Here is a 19,821-nt window from a genome sequence, read left to right as displayed (position 1 = left end):
CATTTCGAATATAGTATTAACCGCAGAGCTCGGCTAGCTGGATATCACAGTGTGTTCAACATAAGGAAATCACAATAATAAAAACAGCTTCTCTGTCTTGCCGGTGTTTGGTTCTATCTTTGCCCTACACCATATCCTGCGTGTTATTGTTTAGAGAAATAGCAGTGTGCAAAAGATCTCTGCAGGGTGGAAAGTTAAATCATGATGATTAGCTAAGTAGTGATCAATGGATTTCAGCAGATGAAATATGACTACATGATAACTTACAATGTGGAAATGATGCTTTCAGAGCTTTTCAGGGTTGCTTGCCTCAATGTTGGGGGCAAAATAAGGCTTATGTGAGAACAAAAAAAATGATAAGAATGCCTGAAATTCACATAGTGATTAAGACAAAAAGGAAGGGGAAGCAGTTCACAGGGAGGGATAAGGATGGAAGAAAGGCCGTTAACTTGAGATGGCCCTCGTGCCTGCGAGATTCAGGGGTCTGGGCTCCCAGAGGAATGACCTGGTGAGTTTCAGCACTTGTTGGTGTTGACTTGCTGGTCTCCGTACCTCTGGAGACGTCTTGGCAAGCTAGCATTTACATGTAAACGCCTCTAATAGAACTACCCTTTCCAGAGCCTGCTACCGGAAAGGGTTGCACATGAATGAAAATGAGGAGGAAAGAATGTTAGACCTTCTGTTCAATTTCACATATTCATCTTTCCACCACACCTAGAAGGCTGTTAGTCACAATGGAAACGAATTATAATTCTAAAGAAATTACTTTATTAAATTCACACCCATGTACAACATACACGTGCATTTTAATCTCTTTATCTAAAATGAAATTGAGAACAAAGTTTTTGAGAATGCAAGTATTTTCACTTAAAAGGGAAGTTTCAAGATTCTAGTCCAAGCTTTTTCTGACATCAGATTAGTATATATGGAATGATTCGTCAGAAAAGGAGTGCATGGGCCACCTGGAAAAGAGGATGTCCCTCAGAGCAGCAGCCTGACGGGGACTGTGGGAGCCAGTGGGAGGGAGGAGGGCGCCTCCACAGGACGGTGGCAGAGGCCAGGCTGCCAGGTGCGCCTCCTTGTGCAGTGTGGCCCTGCACTGCTGCCTAGGCCCAAGTGGAGGGGGGCAGAGTGTGTGCAAAGGAGGGGTCCCGGATGCAAAGCATTAAAATGATACATGTGAGGAGAACTGGCATCCTTACAAATTGAATTTTATAATCCAAAAATAGTATAACTCTCCATGTATTAAAATCTTTTATATCCCTAAAAGAACAAAAAACAAAAACAAAAGAGGCCCCTTGCCCAGGCACTCCATCATAGTAACCTGCTTTATTTGGCTGGAGACACTCATCACCATGTGAAATCATCTTGTTTACTTGATTACCTATTCTTTCTCTCTCTTCAAAGATAATGTCAGCAACCTGAGAGCAGGAAGTGGGCTTTCTTGTTCAAGGCTGTATCCCCAGTGCCTGGAATGGTCCTAGATTAGGGTAAGCATTCAATAAAAGTTTGTTGAATGAAAAAAAAAAAAAAGAAAAAGAAACAAAGAAAAGGAGTGTGTGTACACATAAACAATCTACATGGGATATTTTTGAGAATTTCAGCCTAACACAGATATAGTAGTTTTAATGTCTGCTTTTTTAAAGTCCAAAGTATTTTTGCCAAAGTGCCCATATAATCCAATTTTAATTTACTGATAATTTAACTTGTGTTCGGTTTACCTATAAAATAACTTACAGCTTGTAGTCTGTTCTGTCTCACTGAATTGGAGGCATATGGCAATTTCATTCCCTGATTTCAGCCCTCAAATGTTGAGAATGAAAACATATTGAAGAAACTCATAGAATAATGATATTAGCAGGGTAATGTGGGGAGATTTGGGGTGCTTCAGAAAAAACTTACCACTTGAAAAACTCCAACCTCCTTTGACCTGATAGTACTTGAGATCTATCATTAAAAACAAAATTTTAAAAACATTGTTGCCTCCAGGGACCCTCTTAAACAACATCACTTCCTTGGGAGGTATAGGGCAGGCATCTGGTCCCGGGGCTCAGAGATGAGGTTGCATGTGTTTACCCCATCCTTTTCTTTGTGGTCTAGACTATTAACAAGGACCCCGGCAAGGGGTACTGTGATAAGTGGTGAAACTGAGAAGGTTCTCCTGCTGTGGGGAGCCCTAGAATCAGGACCTTTGGCATCAGGGGCAGTGGGAAGGCACAGAGGGAAGTCACCACAAGGGAAAAGGGGGCTGCAAAAAAACCAACGGGACTACCTTACCTTTGTTCTTAGGACCACTAGTCCTGATTTCTGTAGGCTCTAAAATGTTGTGATTTATGTAGAAAGGCTGGAGGAAGGCGCTGGGAGATGGGGGAGGGGAAGACTTGCTTAGCCTTTCATGGATTTATGTTCAACACTCTATGAAAGAAAACTAGGGTTTTCCAATACCCACTTTACCATAACTGTGTTGGACGCAGGCAGGCAGGGAGTCTAAGCACTGGAGGCTAAGAATTGACCTCTTTAGTCAACTGGAGAGCCAGCTGGGGTTGGGATGTTCTGAGCTTGTATCTCTAACTCCATAGACAAGGCTGATCCTGGGAGGGAAATAAGAAATCAGTTCTGGAGCCCCTCAACCTTGGAGCCCTGGGACTACATTTAGGGAGTGAGAATGTGGTTGGGGGTGTGAACTGGTCCAACAGAATGTGGTGGTGTGGGGCAAAGGGGCAGAATTTAGCTTTCCTGAGGGCTCAGCAACAGAGGGTGTGGGCAGTCATGCTATGGACTCCCCAAGCCTTTGCCACCTACTGCAGTTCAGAGGGTAAAGGAAAGAAGGTAGGTGATGGTTTGTAAAGGAAAGAAGGTAGGTGATGGTTTGCTGGGGTCTTCCCCTCCCCCTCATCCCATACGGCAAACTTCACATTCAACCTCCCCACACACTCCAAATTTTATCACTGCTCATCCACAGCATAATAGTTCCCTGTTTTCTGGTGAAAGAATATTTCTTTTTGGTGTCAGTAATGATAATTTAAAAATATATTCCAGATAAGATAATAAAGAGTAATAAATAAGAGCCATGAAAATGTTACTGTCAACCACCTCTCTCTCTTTTACTGATTAAAACATTAATGGTGGGGTTGAAGGGAACCTTGTTAAAAAGCCATGCTGACAAATAGTTCTTCAAGGTTTCATCTGAAATCTCCAGTAGCAAAGTACCTGGGTAATGGACTGAAATCTCCAGTAACAAAGTACCTGGGTAATGGACTGGGAACAAGAAAACTACTCCAGTATGCAGACATCTTTTGGGTAGAGAACAGACAATGGCGAAGATTTTGGAAGTACAAAAGCCAACGGTCTTGGTTTTTATTTTAGTGTCCTCACCACTGGACATAGTGGGTGTTCATTCAATTGAATGAACCTTTTTAGGGCACTGAAATCTCTCCCTTTTAGCTTTCATCCAAATCTGCCCTCTAACATCCTAATTCCCTACCCAGTAAACAGCCCAGATGCAAATATTTTCAACTAAATTCCACCAGAAGAATTTCTGTATCTGTGGCTACTCAAAAATATCTCGACTCTCGTGATTTTCAAATAAAGCCCACATGCTATTGAATAGTTTGCGAACATTAAAAGAATGAGGTAAACCAGACTTTAGTTTGTAAGTGGGCTGAACTTTGTGGAAAGCATTCACCTCTTTGCAGGAAGAACTTCTTTAGAAATCATCAGCTTTTGCCCACTCCCACAACTTTCCTCATTCTGAGGAACAGCTTTTCTGTTTCAATACCCAAAACATGGATTATTGTAGCTGTATCAGAACTGTGTGATCCAGTTGTCTTGTTTAATAGATAAGGGAACTGAGTTCTCTAGGTCTACTTCTAGTCAGAAGTGGTAGAACCAAAGAACACTCTCCAAACTCTCAAGCCAGTGACATTTCCTCCCACAAGGTAACTGCTTCTGCAAAAGACAGAAGGGGGCAAGGGATGGAATCTCGTCAGCCCTGTGAAGGCTATCCACTCCGTTACTGGGAATAGACACACATTGAAAAGAATGAATAAGGTAGAACTGTTTATATATACAAATATGGCAACATTCCAGACACTCATGAATTAAAACAGCAGTTGCCAAATATCAATAGTACAGAGAGTCCATTTATGTGAACCAAAATGAATAGTGTACATTTTCTATGGACAAAGTCTGAAGGATGCATTCCACCCTGATAACAGTGCTTACCTCTGGGGAGGGCTCTAGAATTGGGGATAGTGGTCAAGGGAGAGTTTGTCCTTATCTGTATTGTTTGTATTTTTATGAGGAGAATCTACTTATGCATTAATTATTTAAGAATTAGTTTAAAAGAGTAAAACTACCTTTTTATTGTGCTCTGTGTCACTCTGATGGCATTGTTTCTATCACTATGGATAATGCATGGAGGAGCTCAGCTTGTTACTTTAATCTCAGGGCAATACCTAGATTAATCTCAAAGCTGTAGGGGCTGACAGTCTGGCACAGAGGGAAAGGAGTGCGAATGTGTTTGTGGGTTTAATTTTTATCTCCCCCCAAATTACTCATTGCCTTTATAACTCAACAGGACCCTATGGGGCCTCCTTGGGACAGCCGGACACCACCCCCATCCCACCCCCACCCCCGCCCCTGGCACATGTCCTCTGCCTGCCTCTTGTTTGTAGAATAACTTTAGCCTCCTAGGCCTTCCCAGAGTTCCAAAGAATATATTTAATTAAAGAAGTGAGAAAGTGCAGAAGCAAAGGAAAACAGTCAAGCAAGACAAAATAATAATTTAACCATTAAACAAAGTCGAGGACCTTTAGTTCCTCCTCAAAGGCTATAGATAATATTCTGAGCCAAATCCTTTGAGTTGTTTTGCAGATACTGAAACCCCCACCAGGTGGAAGAAATTAACTGCACGCTGCCCACAAGCACGAAGAGCCAAGACCGGTTGGAACCAGAAGGTTGATGATGTTGACTCCCCATTACCTCACCACCAACCAATCAGAAGAATGTCCATGAGCTGATCACGCACCCTGCAACCCTCTCCCTCTCCCTGTCTTTAAAAACCTTTCCCTGAAAGCCTTCCGGGGGAGTTCGGGCTTTTTGAGCACTTGCTACCTGGACTCCTTGCTTGGCGCCCTGCGATAAACACTGCCCTTTCCTTCACCACAACCTGGTGTCAGTAGATTGGCTTTACTGCATGCACGGGCGAGCTGACCCAGGTTTTGGTTCATTTACACCTTCTCCCTCATGTTGATCACCATTTCACACTTTCACCTTAAGTCAAACCAAACTCCTTGAGTATAACAATGCTGCTGTTCCTGATAATGATAATAACTGAATATGCAATACTGCCAATCAGAATGACAATAGCTGTGCTTTTTTTTTTTTTTAAAGATTGATTGATTGATTGATTGATTGATTGCTATGTTGGGTCTTCGTTTCTGTGCTAGGGCTTTCTCTAGCTGCGGCAAGTGGGGGCCACTCTTCATCGCGGTGCGCGGGCCTCTCACTATCGCGGCCTCTCTTGTTGCGGAGCACAGGCTCCAGACGCGCAGGCTCAGCAGTTGTGGTTCACGGGCCCAGTTGCTCCACGGCATGTGGGATCCTCCCAGACCAGGGCTCGAACCCGTGTCCCCTGCATTGGCAGGCAGATTCTCAACCACTGCGCCACCAGGGAAGCCCCCTAGCTGTGCTTTTTTGAGCACTAACTTCACCCCAGACCCTCTCCTAAGACCCTTCATGCGCTGTCATCCTTGTTTCATCTTCCTAACCACTTTGTGAGGTAAGTACTATTGTTATGCCCGTGTTAGAGCTGAGAAACGGAGGCTTGAGGAAATCAGTGACCCTGACTGCAGCCACATGGCTGGTGGGTGGGGCCTGGGTCTGAGCCCAGGCAGTGTGACTCCTGCAGATGTGCTTGCGCACGGATGTCAGCATTTCCTGTGCTTGGAAGGACGCTGACCGCCAGAGTCTGTAGGAAGTGTGCTTCGGGTTGGAAAATACGACTGGTCTAAACTGAATGTGTATGTTTTTGGAGAGACCTTCTGTCTAATCTGGTTCCCCATCGCTTCTTCCTTGAACTCCTTTGAGCCTTTAATTTAAGGCTTCAGTTGCCGCTGGGACCCTAAATCAAGTGTATCGTTCTACCGGGAATGTGCGGGTGGTGAGGGGGAAAATATTCTCCTTTGGAGATTAAAAGCCTATCTCCCTACGATTCCCACTTTCCCATTCCTCTTACTTAAACCACCACCAACAAGAAGAAACATCTTTTAAAAGAGAGAAAGGCTGCTCCTCTGGGGGTGAGTAAATAATCCCTTTTCTCTTCCAATATTGACTTTGGATATGTCAGTTTTGTTAAAGGTGTGGAAAGCATAAAGTAAATTTTGAAATGCTTTTTGTAGTTTATGTAGAGAAAGATACTTTTTAGGAAACTGGTCGTCTTATGCTAAATATGGAACAGTTTTCTCCCCAGCCTCCCCTTCTCCCCAAACTTTGGGAGTTATTTTATTATTTCTCTGTTGATGACCAAAGTATCTCATTTCATCATGGAAAGTTTGAGGTAGAGCACAGGGATCTTTGATACAAATACACAAACATATACTTATGTATATAGTATGTATGTTTATTTATGTGTATATACACATCTGTAATATAATGTGTGTGTGTATGCCACTTGATGAGGTACTGTAAAATTCTCCTCCCATTCCCAAGTACCATCAAGTTTCTTCCTAGAGCGCTAAATTGGCTTTTTTGATTCCTGCCAAATCTTGCTCAGGGAAACCACCTATGGTCTCAAAGTTGTGTTACTATTTCCATATATTTTGTGAATATTTTCCTTTTGAAAAGAACAACTCCTCCTGCTCCTTTTTCATCCATGTGACGTCACACATGCATACATGAAAGATGAAGTTGTGACCTGTCCTTTTTATTCTTTGCCCTACAAGCTCAGGACCTGATGCTATTGCCATATTCTTACACTTGTAAATACAGCAAATGGGCTCATTTCTCGAGTGCCCTCTCTGTGCCTGGCCCTGTATCTGGGACCTCAGAGAGGGCGGTGAATATAACGGACGTGAACCCTGCCCTCAAGGGGTTTATGTTACCCCTGCCGCCAGCAGGATCTCTTAGCTCTGCCGAGCTCCCCAGTTACCAGGGCAACAGCACTTTCGGATGGGTAAGGAGTTCTGACAAATGTGCGGTATCATACACAGTTCTGCAAACAAAGCCATTTATTTTAGGCTGAAGCATTTGCAGCAAAATTTGAATAATTTATCTGGAATGTGTCAGATTGAATGCTTTATGATATCTTTTTGGTTTTCTTTGGTAGAATATTTATACAGTAAAAGCTCTGTTATCCTAGATGTCTCAACTAACTCTCTGCCAGTCACTGCAAACAAGATGTATGGACTAAACAGGGAGATGGTCCCAAGAATCTGAGCCTGTCTGAGAGAAGTATTATAGGTCATTACTGAAGTGAATCAGGAGGATCTGAAGGATGTTTTACTCAGTGCTCTAAGGTAGAGGTCCCCAACCTTTTTGGCACCAGGGACCGGTTTTGTGGAAGACAGGTTTTCCATGGATGGGCGTGGGGGAGTGGGGGACGGTTCAGGCGGTAATGCGAGCGATGGGGAGAGATGGGAAGCGGCAGGTGAAGCTTCGCTCGCTGGCCCGCCGCTCACCTTCTGCTGTGCCGCCCGGTTCCTAAAAGGCCGCGAACCAGTACCGGTCCATGGCCCAGGGGTTGGGGAACCCTGCTCTAAGGTCTTGGGACAGAAATAACAAAAAAGAGGTTTTGCTGGGCCACAGCTGCTACTAAATGTTACCCATTCTGAACCAAAGAACTAGAAACATCCCTGATCCCACCCTCCTCAACCCAAGAAAAAATACTGAGTCCTGAAATTCCCATTAAAAATGGAATCCTCTTGGTTAAGTTGGCATCGCTCTTGGAAAGAGGGTCAGTCAATCCAGGAGGACCATCCGCATACTTGGGCTTGCCATTAACCTTTCCTAGGATTCATGTGTGCAGGGCCCAGCCAGCACGGTTTGCTGAGAGAATGAGACACCACAGGTGAGCATCACTGGTTCAAAGCCTGGAGGGAGGAAGAGAAAGATGCTGGGCAGCCTTGCCTGGAAAGGCCTGGACAGCCCCAGCCCCAAGAGAGCACTTTAAGCGTGGAGGCATCTGGAGATGAGTGGCTGCTCAACTCTGCAGGGGGCTCTTGTTTGCCTCTAAGTGATTTCTGATATATTTCCAAGCACAAAATCAAACTTTCTTCTTTAAGAACCTTAACGAGGGAATTCCTTGGCCGTCCAGTGGTTAGGACTCTGCGCTTCCACTGCAGCGGCACAGGTTCCGTCTCTGGTCGGGGAACTAAGATCCCGTATGCCATGTGGTGTGGCCAAACCCCCCCCCCCAAAACCAAAATCAAAACAAAACAAAACAAATCAAAACAAAAAAGAATCTTAACGAATGTTCCTGCATGTGTCCTAGGTTTTTCTACGACAGGGATGTTTTGGACATCTCTTGTCCTTGCCCAGGCTGAGGCAGGAGAGGTGAGGTGCAGCACCCTACAGCCCCAGAAGGGCCTCGTCAGAGCACACTGTGCTGGGAGGTCACGGGTGGCAGAAACTGCTGGCCTCTCTTTACACAGCCCACAGGAAACATTTGCATGTCTAACACTTTCTGCACAAAGCGGCCCATGGTAGCAATGCCCGGATATGGTTCCCAAGCTGTTCATGGCACTGCTTTGTGATTCATCTTTCTACACAGTCTCTGGGAGTCCAGTGGGGGGATCCAAACCTTCCTGTTGTCTATGTTCGGTAAGCAGAATGTTAAAATTTTGGAAATTCCTTGCTTTCACTCCTTTTAGAGGTAAAATAGTCATTAGCAGAAGCAAGCATTTGTTTCTTGGGGATATGTTTGTGAAAACGTAACAAAGCTTTTCTTTATGACTTGCATTAGTTATTTCAAGCTTAAGAAATGTGCCCTTTTGAAAAAGTTGGAAAAATAACATGTTGAAGAGGGAGAAATTACTTACACCATTGTTCCTGGGTTGAATGGTGACACAGATAATTTAGTGAAAACATATCTTTAACCATTTTTTGGGTGTGATAAGTTTGTGAGTCTCTGATTAGAGCTGGCTGAATGTTTCCCCCAGAATAATGGGGTTTGAGCATTAATAATAAACCTCTAACTTTCACAAGCAATTGCTATGACTTTATTCATATGCAATAAGGCCCTTCTAACAGATTACACAATTAACTTTCTGCAGTTAAAATGAATGAAATATTAATGGTTTTTGAGGAATCCAATGGAATTAAGTTAAAACACATTGACTTCTACCACTTTATGACCAGTTTAAATATATTTTTCATTATTTGAAATCTTTTTCTCCCAACATGTAGTAATGCTGGGAGAACTAAATGACACCGAAAATTCTGGAAATGAGGAGAAAGAGACTAGAACCACAAGCACCAGGCAGATGAAGAGAGAGAAGAGTCGTTTAGGTAAGTCTCCAGTTACACATTATTCTAGTAAGCTCTACTTGAGAAAGGGGGCACATTGCCCCTGCGGAGGCAATACTGCCACATTGACATCAGCAATATGAAGCTGTCAAGTTCCTCTGAGCATAATGGTTTTTTGTTTTTTGTTTTTTGTTTTTTATACAGCAGGTTCTTATTAGTTATCCATTTTATACATATTAGTGTATATATGTCAATCCCAATCTCCCAATTCATCACACCACCACCCCGCCCTGCCACTTTCCCCCATTGGTGTTTACACGTTTGTTCTCTACATCTGTGTCTCTATTTCTGCCCTGCAAACCAGTTCATCTGTACCATTTTTCTAGGTTCCATATATATGTGTTAGTATACGATATTTGTTTTTCTCTTTCTGGCTTACTTCACTCTGTATGACAGTCTCTAGATCCACCAATGTCCCTACAAATGACCCAATTTCATTCCTTTTTATGGCTGAGTAATATTCCATTGTATATATGTACCACATCTTCTTTATCCATGTGTCTGTCGATCGGCATTTAGGTTGCTTCCATGGCCTGGCTATTGTAAATAGTGCTGCAATGAACATTGGGGTGCATGTGTGTATTTGAATTATGGTTTTCTCTGGGAAAACCAAAAATAATAATTTTCTCACAATTAGCTTTGTTTACCCATCTCTCTGCCCAGTAGTAGGATTGCTGGGTCATATGATAATTCTATTTTTACTTTTTTAAGGAACCTCCATACTGTTCTCCATAGTGGCTGTATCAATTTACATTCCCACCAACAGTGCAAGAGGGTTCCCTTTTCTCCACACCCTCTCCAGCATTTGTTGTTTGTAGATTTTCTGATGATGCCCATTCTAACTGGTGTGAGGTGATACCTCATTGTAGTTTTGATTTGCATTTCTCTAATAATTAGTGATGGTGAGCAGCTTTTTCGTGTGCTTCTTGGCCAACTGTTTGTATTCTTTGGAGAAATGTCTATTTAGGTCTTCTGCCCATTTTTTGATTGGGTTGTTTATTTTTTTAATATTGAGCTGCATGAGCTGTTTATATATTTTGGAGATTAATCCTTTGTCCATTGATTCATTTGCAAATATTTTCTCCCCTTCTGAGGGTTGTCTTTTTGTCTTGTTTATGGTTTCCTTTGCTGCGCAAAAGCTTTTAAGTATCATTAGGTCCCATTTGTTTATTTTTATTTTTATTTCCATTACTCTAGGAGGTGGATCAAAAAAGATCTTGCTGTGATTTATGTCAAAGAATGTTCTTCCTATGTTTTCCTCTAAGAGTTTTATAGTGTCCGGTCTTACGTTTAGGTCTCTAATCCATTTTGAGTTTATTTTTGTGTGTGGTGTTAGGGAGTGTTCTAATTTCATTCTTTTACATGTAGCTGTCCAGTTCTCCCAGCACCACTTACTGAAGAGACTGTCTTTTCTCCATTGTATATCCTTGCCTCCTTTGTCATAGATTAGTTGACCATAGGTGTGTGAGTTTATCTCTGGGCTTGCTATCCTGTTCCATTGATCTATATTTCTGTTTTGGTGCCAGTACCATATTGTCTTGATTACTGTAGCTTTGTAGTATAGTCTGAAGTCAAGGAGTCTGATTCCTCCAGCTGCATTTTTTCCCCTCAAGACTGCTTTGGCTATTCAGGGTCTTTTGTGTCTCCATACAAATTTTAAGTTTTTTTGTTCTAGTTCTGTAAAAAATGCCATTGGTAATTTGATAGGGATTGCATTGAATCTGTAGATTGCTTTGGGTAGTATAGTCATTTTCACAATATTGATTCTTCCAATCCAAGAACATGGTATATCTCTCCATCTGTTGGTATCATCTTTAATTTCTTTCAGCAGTGTCTTATAGTTTTCGGCATACAGTTCTTTTGTCTCCCTAGGTAAGTTTATTCCTAGGTATTTTATTCTTTTTCTTGCAATGGTAAATGGGAGTGTTTCCTTAATTTCTCTTTCAGATATTTCATCATTAGTGTATAGGAATGCAAGAGATTTCTATGCATTAATTTTGTATCCTGCAACTTTACCAAATTCATTGATTAGCTCTAGTAGTTTTCTGGTGGTGTCTTTCTCCATGTATAGTATCATGTCATCTGCAAACAGTGACAGTTTTACTTCTTCTTTTCCAATTTGTATTCTTTTTATTTCTTTTTCTTCTCTGATTGCCATGGCTAGGACTTCCAAAACTATGTTGAATAATAGTGGCGAGAGTGGACATCCTTGTCTTGTTCCTGATCTTAGAGGAAATGCTCTCAGTTTTTCACCATTGAGAATGATGTTTGCTGTGAGTTTGTCATATATGGCCTTTATTATGTTGAGGTAGGTTCCCTCTATGCCCACTTTCTGGAGAGTTTTTATCATAAATGGGTGTTGAATTTTGTCAAAAGCTTTTTATGCATCTATTGAGATGATCATATGGTTTTTCTTCTTCAATTTGTTAATAGGGTGTATCACATTGATTGATTTGCATATATTGAAGAATCCTTGCATTCCTGGGATAAATCCCACTTGTTCATGGTGTATGATCCTTTTAATGTGTTGTTGGATTCTGTTTGCTAGTATTTTTGAGGATTTTTGCATCTATATTCATTAGTGATATTGGTCTGTAATTTTCTTTTTTTGTAGTATCTTTGTCTGGTTTTGGTATCAGGGTGATGGTGGCCTCATAGAATGAGTCTGGGAGTGTTTCTTCCTCTGCAATCTTTTGGAAGAATATGAGAAGGATGGGTATTAGGTCGTCTCTAAATGTTTGATAGAATTCACCTGTGAAGCCATCTGGTCCTGCACTTTTGTTTGTTGGAAGATTTTTAATCACAGTTTCAATTTCATTACTTGTGATTGGTCTGTTCATATTTTCTATTTCTTCCTGGTTCAGTCTTGGAAGGTTATACCTTGCTAAGAATTTGTCCATTTCTTCCAGGCTGTCCGATTTATTGGCAGAGAGTTGCTTGTAGTAGTCTCTCAGGATGGTTTGTATTCTGCTAATTTTATTGATTTGAGTACTCTCCCTCTTTTTCTTAATGATTCTGGCTAATGGTTTATCAATTTTGTTTATCTTCTCAAAGAACCAGCTTTTAGTTTTATTGATCTTTGGTATTGTTTTCTTTGTTTCTATTTCATTTATTTCTGCTCTGATCTTTGTGATTTCTTTCCTTCTGCTAACTTTGGGTTTTGTTTGTTCTTCTTTCTCTAGTTCCTTTAGGTGTAAGGTTAGATTGTTTATTTGAGATTTTTCTTGTTTCTTGAGGTAGGTTTGTGTTGCTATAAATTTCCCTCATAGAACTGCTTTTGCTGCCTCCCATAGGTTTTAGATCATCGTGTTTTCATTGTCATTTGTCTCTAGGTAGTTTTTGATTTCCTCTTTGATTTCTTCAGTGATCTGTTGGTTATTTAGTAACATATTGTTTAGCCTCCATGTGTTTGTGTTTTTTATTTTTTTCCCCTGTAATTCATTTCTAATCTCATAGCATTGTGGTCAGAAAAGATGCTTGATATGATTTCAATTTTCTTAAATTTACTGAAGTTTGATTTGTGACCCAAGTTGTGATCTATCCTGGATAATGTTCCCTGCGCACTTGAGAAGAAAGTGTAATCTGCTCTTTTTGGATGGAATGTCCTATAAATATCAATTACATCTCGCTGGTCTATTGTGTCATTTAAAGCTTCTGTTTCCTTATTAATTTTCTGTTTGGATGATCTGTCCATTGGTGTAAGTGAGGTGTTAAGGTCCCCCACTATTATTGTGTTACTGTCGATTTCCTCTCTTATAGCTGTTAGCAGTTGCCTTATGTATTGAGGTGCTCCTATGTTGGGTGCATATATATTTATAATTGTTATATCTTCTTTTTGGATTGATCCCTTGATCATTATGTAGTGTCCTTCCTTGTCTCTTGTAACATTCTTTATTTTAAAGTCTATTTTATCTGATATGAGTATTGCCACTCCAGCTTTCTTTTTGACTTCCATTTGCATGGAAATCTTTTTCCATCCCCTCACTTTCAGTCTGTATGTGTCCCTAGGTCTGAAGTGGGTGTCTTGTAGACAGCATATATATGGGTCTTGTTTTTGTATCCATTCAGCAAGCCTGTGTCTTTTGGTTGGAGCATTTAATCCATTCACGTTTAAGGTAATTATCGATATGTATGTTCCTATTACCATTTTCTTAATTGTTATGGGTTCGTTTTTGTAGGTCCTTTTCTTCTCTTGTGTTTCCCACTTAGAGAAGTTCCTTTAGCATTTGTTGTAGAGCTGGTTTGGTGGTGCTGAATTCTCTTAGCTTTTGCTTGTCTGTAAAGCTTTTGATTTCTCTGTCGAATCTGAATGAGATCCTTGCCGGGTAGAGTAATCTTGGTTGTAGGTTCTTCCCTTTCATCACTTGAAATATATCATGCCACTCCCTTCTGGCTTGTAGAGTTTCTGTTGAGAAATCAGGTGTTAACCTTTTGGGAGTTCCCTTGTATGTTATTCGTCATTTTTCCCTTGTTGCTTTCAATAATTTTTCTTTGTCTTTAATTTTTGTCAATTTGATTACTGTGTGTCTCAGCGTGTTTCTCCTTGGGTTTATCCTGCCTGGGACTCTCTGTGCTTCCTGGACTTGGGTGGCTACTTCCTTTCCCATGTTAGGGACGTTTTCGACTATAATCTCTTCAAATATTTTCTCTGGTCCTTTCTCTCTCTCTTCTCCTTCTGGGACCCCTATAATGCGAATGTTGTTGCGCTTCATGTTGTCCCAGAGGTCTCTTAGGCTGTCTTCATTTCTTTTCATTCTTTTTTCTTTATTCTGTTCCATGGCAGTGAATTCCACCATACTGTCTTCCAGGTCACTTATCCGTTCTTCTCCCTCAGTTACTGTGCTCTTGATTCCTTCTATTGTATTTTTCATTTCAGTTATTGTATTGTTCATCTCTGTTTGTTTGTTCTTTAATTCTTCTAAGTCTTTGTTAAACATTTCTTGCATCTTTTCGATCTTTGCCTCCATTCTTTTTCTGAGGTCCTGGATCATCTTCACTATCATTATTCTGAATTCTTTTTCTGGAAGGTTCTTTCTCTCTGCTTCATTTCGTGTTTTTCTGGGGTTTTATCTTGTTCCTTTATCTGGTACATAGCCCTCTGCCTTTTCATTTTGTTTATCTTTCTGTGAATGTGGTTTTTGTTCCACAGGCTGCAGGATTGTAGTTCTTCTTGCTTCTGCTGTCTGCCCTCTGGTGGATGAGGCTATCTAACAGGCTTGTGCAAGTTTCCTGATGGGAGGGACTGGTGGTGAGTAGAGCTGACTGTTGCTCTGGTGGACAGAGCTCAGTAAAACTTTAATCTGCTTGTCTGCTGATGGGTGGGGCTGCGTTCCCTCCCTACTGGTTGTTTGGCCTGAGGCGACCCAACACTGGAGCCTACCTGGGCCCTTTGGTGGGGCTAATGACAGACTCTGGGAGGGCTCACAGCAAGAAGTACTTCCCAGAACTTTTGCTGCCAGTGTCCTTTTCTTCATGGTGAGCCACACCCACCCCCCACCTCTGCAGGGGACCCTCCAGCACTAGCAGGTAGGTCTATTTCAGTGTCCTATGGGGTCACTGCTCCTTCCCCTGGGTCCCAATGCGCACACTACTTTGTGTGTGCCCTCCAAGAGTGGAGTCTCTCTTTCCCCCAGTCCTTTCAAAGTCCTGCAATCAAATCCTGCTAGACTTCAAAGTCTGATTCTCTAGGAATTCCTCCTCCCGTTGCCGGACCCCCAGGTTGGGAAGCCTGACGTGGGGCTCAGTACCTTCACTCTAGCGGGTGGACTTCTGTGGTATAAGTGTTTCCAGTTTGTGAATCACCCACCCAACAGTTATGGGATTTGATTTTATTGTGATTGCGCCCCTCCTACCGTCTCACTGTGGCGTCTCCTTTGTCTTTGGATGTGGGGTATCTTATTTGGTGAGTTCCAGTGTCTTCCTGTTGATGATTGTTCAGCTGTTAGTTGTGATTCTGGTGCTCTCGCAAGAGGGAGTGAGTGCACGTACTTCTGTTCTGCCATCTTGAACCAATCTCCCATAATGGTTTTAATTAAGTAAAATGGGAGGTTAAAAAAAATAAAGATAATCAAGCAACATTTGTCCTTTATGCAACAATGTTCTACAAAGACCTCTGTTGATTTCATTAATTTACATGTCACAAAACAATTAGCTTTGTTTACCCATCTCTGTCAGAGTGTGGGTGCATCTGAATTTTTTCCTAATTATTTATAAGGAGTGTCAACTATAAAGGGTTTTGAGTAGTTCAAATACACAATTAGTATTGTAATTACTACAACTGGGGGTAAAAAATGCCATCCCCTGTTCATTTTGTCCCACTGTTACATGTAAATTATGGAGTGGGATGTGGAGGGTCATTTGGGGAGGGAGAATAAAGTTAGGTCCCCAAATCAGAGCAGACTGCCTCACAGACAGCTTGACTCCACACTCCATGTCCATAGTCCTTTGCCTCAAAGTCTGATTGAGAAGAACATTAGGAACCAGGAACCCAAGCCCAAATAAGTTTCCAAATGGGAATTCTTACTACGCTTTTGAAGGGTGTATGGCTGAGGTGATTTGTTACAGCCTTAATTCCAAAGCTTTATTCAAGTCTTGCCAGGCTCTCCTGAGCTCAGAAGCCATCATGGGCTGAAGAATGAAACTCTGTTGTGGCAGGAGGAGGGGGTGATGAATCTTTCTTTTTTCTTTTTTTAAATTTATTTTATATATATATATTTTAAATTAATCTTTTTTAAAAAATAATTAATTAATTTATTTTTGGCTGGGTTGGGTCTTCGTTGCTGCACGTGGGCTTTCTCTAGTTGAGACGAGTGGGGGCTGTGCTTTCTTGCGGTGCGTGGGCTTCTCATTGTCTCTTGTTGTGGAGCACAGACTCTAGGTGCACAGGCTTCAGTAGTTGTGGCACATGGGCTCAGTAGTTGTGGCACAGGGGCTTAGTTGCTCTGTGGCATGTGTTATCTTCCTGGACCAGGGATTGAACATGTGTCCCCTGCATTGGCAGGCGGATTCTTAACCATTGCGCCACCAGGGAAGTCCCGAATCTTTCTTTTTGATTCAAAGAAGAAGAAAAAGTAAAACAAAACTTCAAGTCCCATTTGTACCATTTAAATGGAAGTTTTCGCCAACTACAAAAAGATATTTGGGGGATAATAAAGGAAACTGAATATGGACTAGCTCTCAAATACTATCAGAGAATTAGTAATATTTTTAGGAGAGAATGGCATTGTAGTCATGAAGGGAAAGGTGCTTACTTTTAGGAGATAGGTGCTGAAGGGGTAAGTTATGATACTGACAACTTAATTTCAACATATATTGAAAATACACATACACACAGAGATAAAGCAAATATGGTAAATATTAGCAATAGTGAAATTTTTTTAAAAAATTTATTTATTATTTATTTATTATTTTTGGCTGTGTTGGGTCTTCGTTTCTGTGCGAGGGCTTTCTCTAGTTGTGGCAAGCGGGGGCCACTCTTCATCGTGATGCGTGGGCCTCTCACTATCGCGGCCTCTCTTGTTGCGGAGCACAGGCTCCAGACGCGCAGGCTCAGTAGTTGTGGCTCACAGGCCTAGTTGCTCCGCGGCATGTGGGATCTTCCCAGACCAGGGCTCGAACCCGTGTCCCCTGCATTGGCAGGCAGACTCTCAACCACTGCACCACCAGGGAAGCCCAATAGTGAAATTTTGATACTGGGTATATGGGCAGTCATTGAACCAGTCATTAAAGGTCTGTGTATCAGTTGGAAATGTTTCTGGCTGCAAGCAAAAGAAAACTCAACTGGCAAGGTCTGAATCTCAAAGAACCTTCATTACTTACTAAACAAGAAGTGCACAAGTTATCCAGCCAGGGTCGTTTCAGCAATTCAGTGATGCCTTCAAGGCCCCAGCTGTTCTTCCCATCTGCCTTGTCGCCCTCAGCCCACTGGCTTCTGACAGTGTCAGTTTATGATTGCGAGGCCGCTGCTGCAGCTCTAGGCATCACAGCCACGTTCAAAGGCAAAGCGGTGGGTGGGGAAGAGCAAAAGCAAGCTCTCCTCTTGCACTTGCTTCTTTTATCAGAAAGCAAAATCTTGGGGTTGGGGGGAGGGATAAATTTGGAATTTGAGATAAACAGATACACACTACTAAATAGAAGGTAGATAAACAGCAAGGACCTACTGAATAGCACAGGGAACTATATTCAGTGTCTTATAATAAGCTATAATGGAAAAGAATCTGAAAAAGAATATATATATATATACATATACATACATATATGTATATGTAGCTGAATCACTTTGCTGTATACCTGAAATATTGTAAATCAACTATATTTCAAAAAAAAAAACCCACAATGAGATATCATCTCACACCTGTTAGTATGTGTATAATTAAAAATAATAATAATGATAGATGTTGGCAAAAAAAGAAAAAGAAAGCAAAATCTTTCCCAGAAGCCCCCAGGAGACTTCCCCTTCCACCTCAGTGGCTAAAACAGTCAGAGGCCAATCCTAGCTACAGGGGGTCTGGGAAATGCCATCACAATAAGTGACTTAACATCAGCTGTGATTCATCCCCTAGGGCTAGTGATGCACTGTCTCCCAGAGCAAGATTGACTTTCTGTTAACAAGAAAAAGGGAAAATGGCAGCTACTTTCCATTTGTTAAACATATACTCTTCTTCTCTAGAGAGGATATGGTTCTGCTTTACTAGGTAACAGAAATGATTTTAAATGAAAGTAGAACTAAAATTCATTCTTCACTGTATCCTGTTGCTGTTTAACAGGAAAGTAAGTGGTGCCCAAAAGAGACTTTAGGTTTCTTGTCTTCCTGGACAGGGTCTCTTTAGTCCAGTGAAATAGAAACTCTAACCATCCTTGAAATCTATCTTTTGTTTCACTTTCAAGTTTTATAATACATTACAATATACAGTTTACTCTTTTTTTTTTTAACATCTTTATTGGAGTATAATTGCTTTACAATGGTGTGTTAGTTTCTGCTTTATAACAAAGTAAATCAGTTATACATATACCTATGTTCCCATATCTCTTCCCTCTTGCATCTCCCTCCCTCTCACCCTCCCTATCCCACCCCTCTAGGTGGTCACAAAGCACAGAGCTGATCTCCCTGTGCTATGCGGCTGCTTCCCACTAGCTATCTATTTTACGTTTGGTTGTGTATATATGTCCATGCCACTCTCTCACTTTGTCACAGCTTACCCTTCCCCCTCCCCATATCCTCAAGTCCATTCTCTAGTAGGTCTGTGTCTTTATTCCCCTCTTGCCACTAGGTTCTTCATGACCTTTTTTTTTTTTTTTCCCTTAGATTCTATATATATGTGTTAGCATACTGTATTTGTTTTTCTCTTTCTGACTTACTTCACTCTGTATGACAGACTCTAGGTCCATCCACCTCACTACAAATAACTCAATTTCGTTTCTTTTTATGGCTGAGTAATATTCCATTGTATATATGTGCCACATCTTCTTTATCCATTCATCCGATTATGCACACTTAGGTTGCTTCCATGTCCTGGCTATTAAAATAGAGCTGCAATGAACATTTTGGTACATGACTCTTTTTGACCTATGGTTTTCTCAGGGTATATGCCCAGTAGTGGGATTGCTGGGTCGTATGGTAGTTCTATTTTTAGTTTTTTAAGGAACCTCCATACTGTTCTCCATAGTGGCTGTATCAATTTACATTCCCACCAACAGTGCAAGAGTGTTCCCTTTTCTCCACACCCTCCCCAGCATTTATTGTTTCTAGATTTTTTGATGATGGCCATTCTGACCGGTGTGAGATGATATCTCATTGTAGTTTTGGTTTGCATTTCTCTAATGATTAATGATGTTGAGCATTCTTTCATGTGTTTGTTGGCAATCTCTACAGTTTACTTTTAAAGATTGTTCTCATTGTGATGGACATTAGGCAGCAGGAGAGAATATATACTACCGCTTATCCTATTTTTAGCCACAGTTGATCTAGTGCCCTCTCTTTGCAAGGCTTTGTGATAGGTGAGTTACATGTTCTCTCATTTGTGTAAGAAGGATGTGCTTGCCTATTGCAAAAAGCCCCAATTCAGTCTGAGTCATCAGACTTAACAAAGAGAAAACCAGAAGCTTTCAGCAATTGTTCTAACTTCTACTTTCTCCCCAACCTGTGTGAGGCCAATATAAGATAATCTCGACATCTGGGCTGTTTAAATGGAAGTCCTGATCATAGCAAGTAATAGTCCTAACTAGAGTTCCCTCCTGTCCCCTTCCCTAGCCCTTGGCCCAAAAGTAGGCTTTCTTTTAGAAAGAATGCTGCACACT

At 41.4% G+C, this 19,821-nt stretch overlaps 1 long non-coding RNA gene across 7 annotated transcripts in view; it reads left to right on the top strand.

Moving 5' to 3' along the window:
• The first annotated feature begins 6,692 nt into the window (after nucleotides 1-6,692).
• The window catches only part of LOC130708614 (uncharacterized), a 56,000-nt gene continuing 42,871 nt past the window's right edge, over nucleotides 6,693-19,821 (top strand). For all 7 annotated transcript variants that reach the window (XR_009008895.1, XR_009008891.1, XR_009008893.1 and 4 more), the window contains exons 1-2: nucleotides 6,693-8,820; nucleotides 9,406-9,507. This is a non-coding gene — a long non-coding RNA (uncharacterized LOC130708614). The remainder of the gene's footprint in view (nucleotides 8,821-9,405; nucleotides 9,508-19,821) is intronic.

This window comes from Balaenoptera acutorostrata, chromosome 7 (assembly GCF_949987535.1).
Source record: "Balaenoptera acutorostrata chromosome 7, mBalAcu1.1, whole genome shotgun sequence".
Taxonomy (NCBI): Eukaryota; Metazoa; Chordata; class Mammalia; order Artiodactyla; family Balaenopteridae; genus Balaenoptera; species Balaenoptera acutorostrata.
The sequence above is the reverse complement of the archived record's forward strand: the minus strand, read 5'-3'. Positions and strand labels throughout refer to the sequence as shown.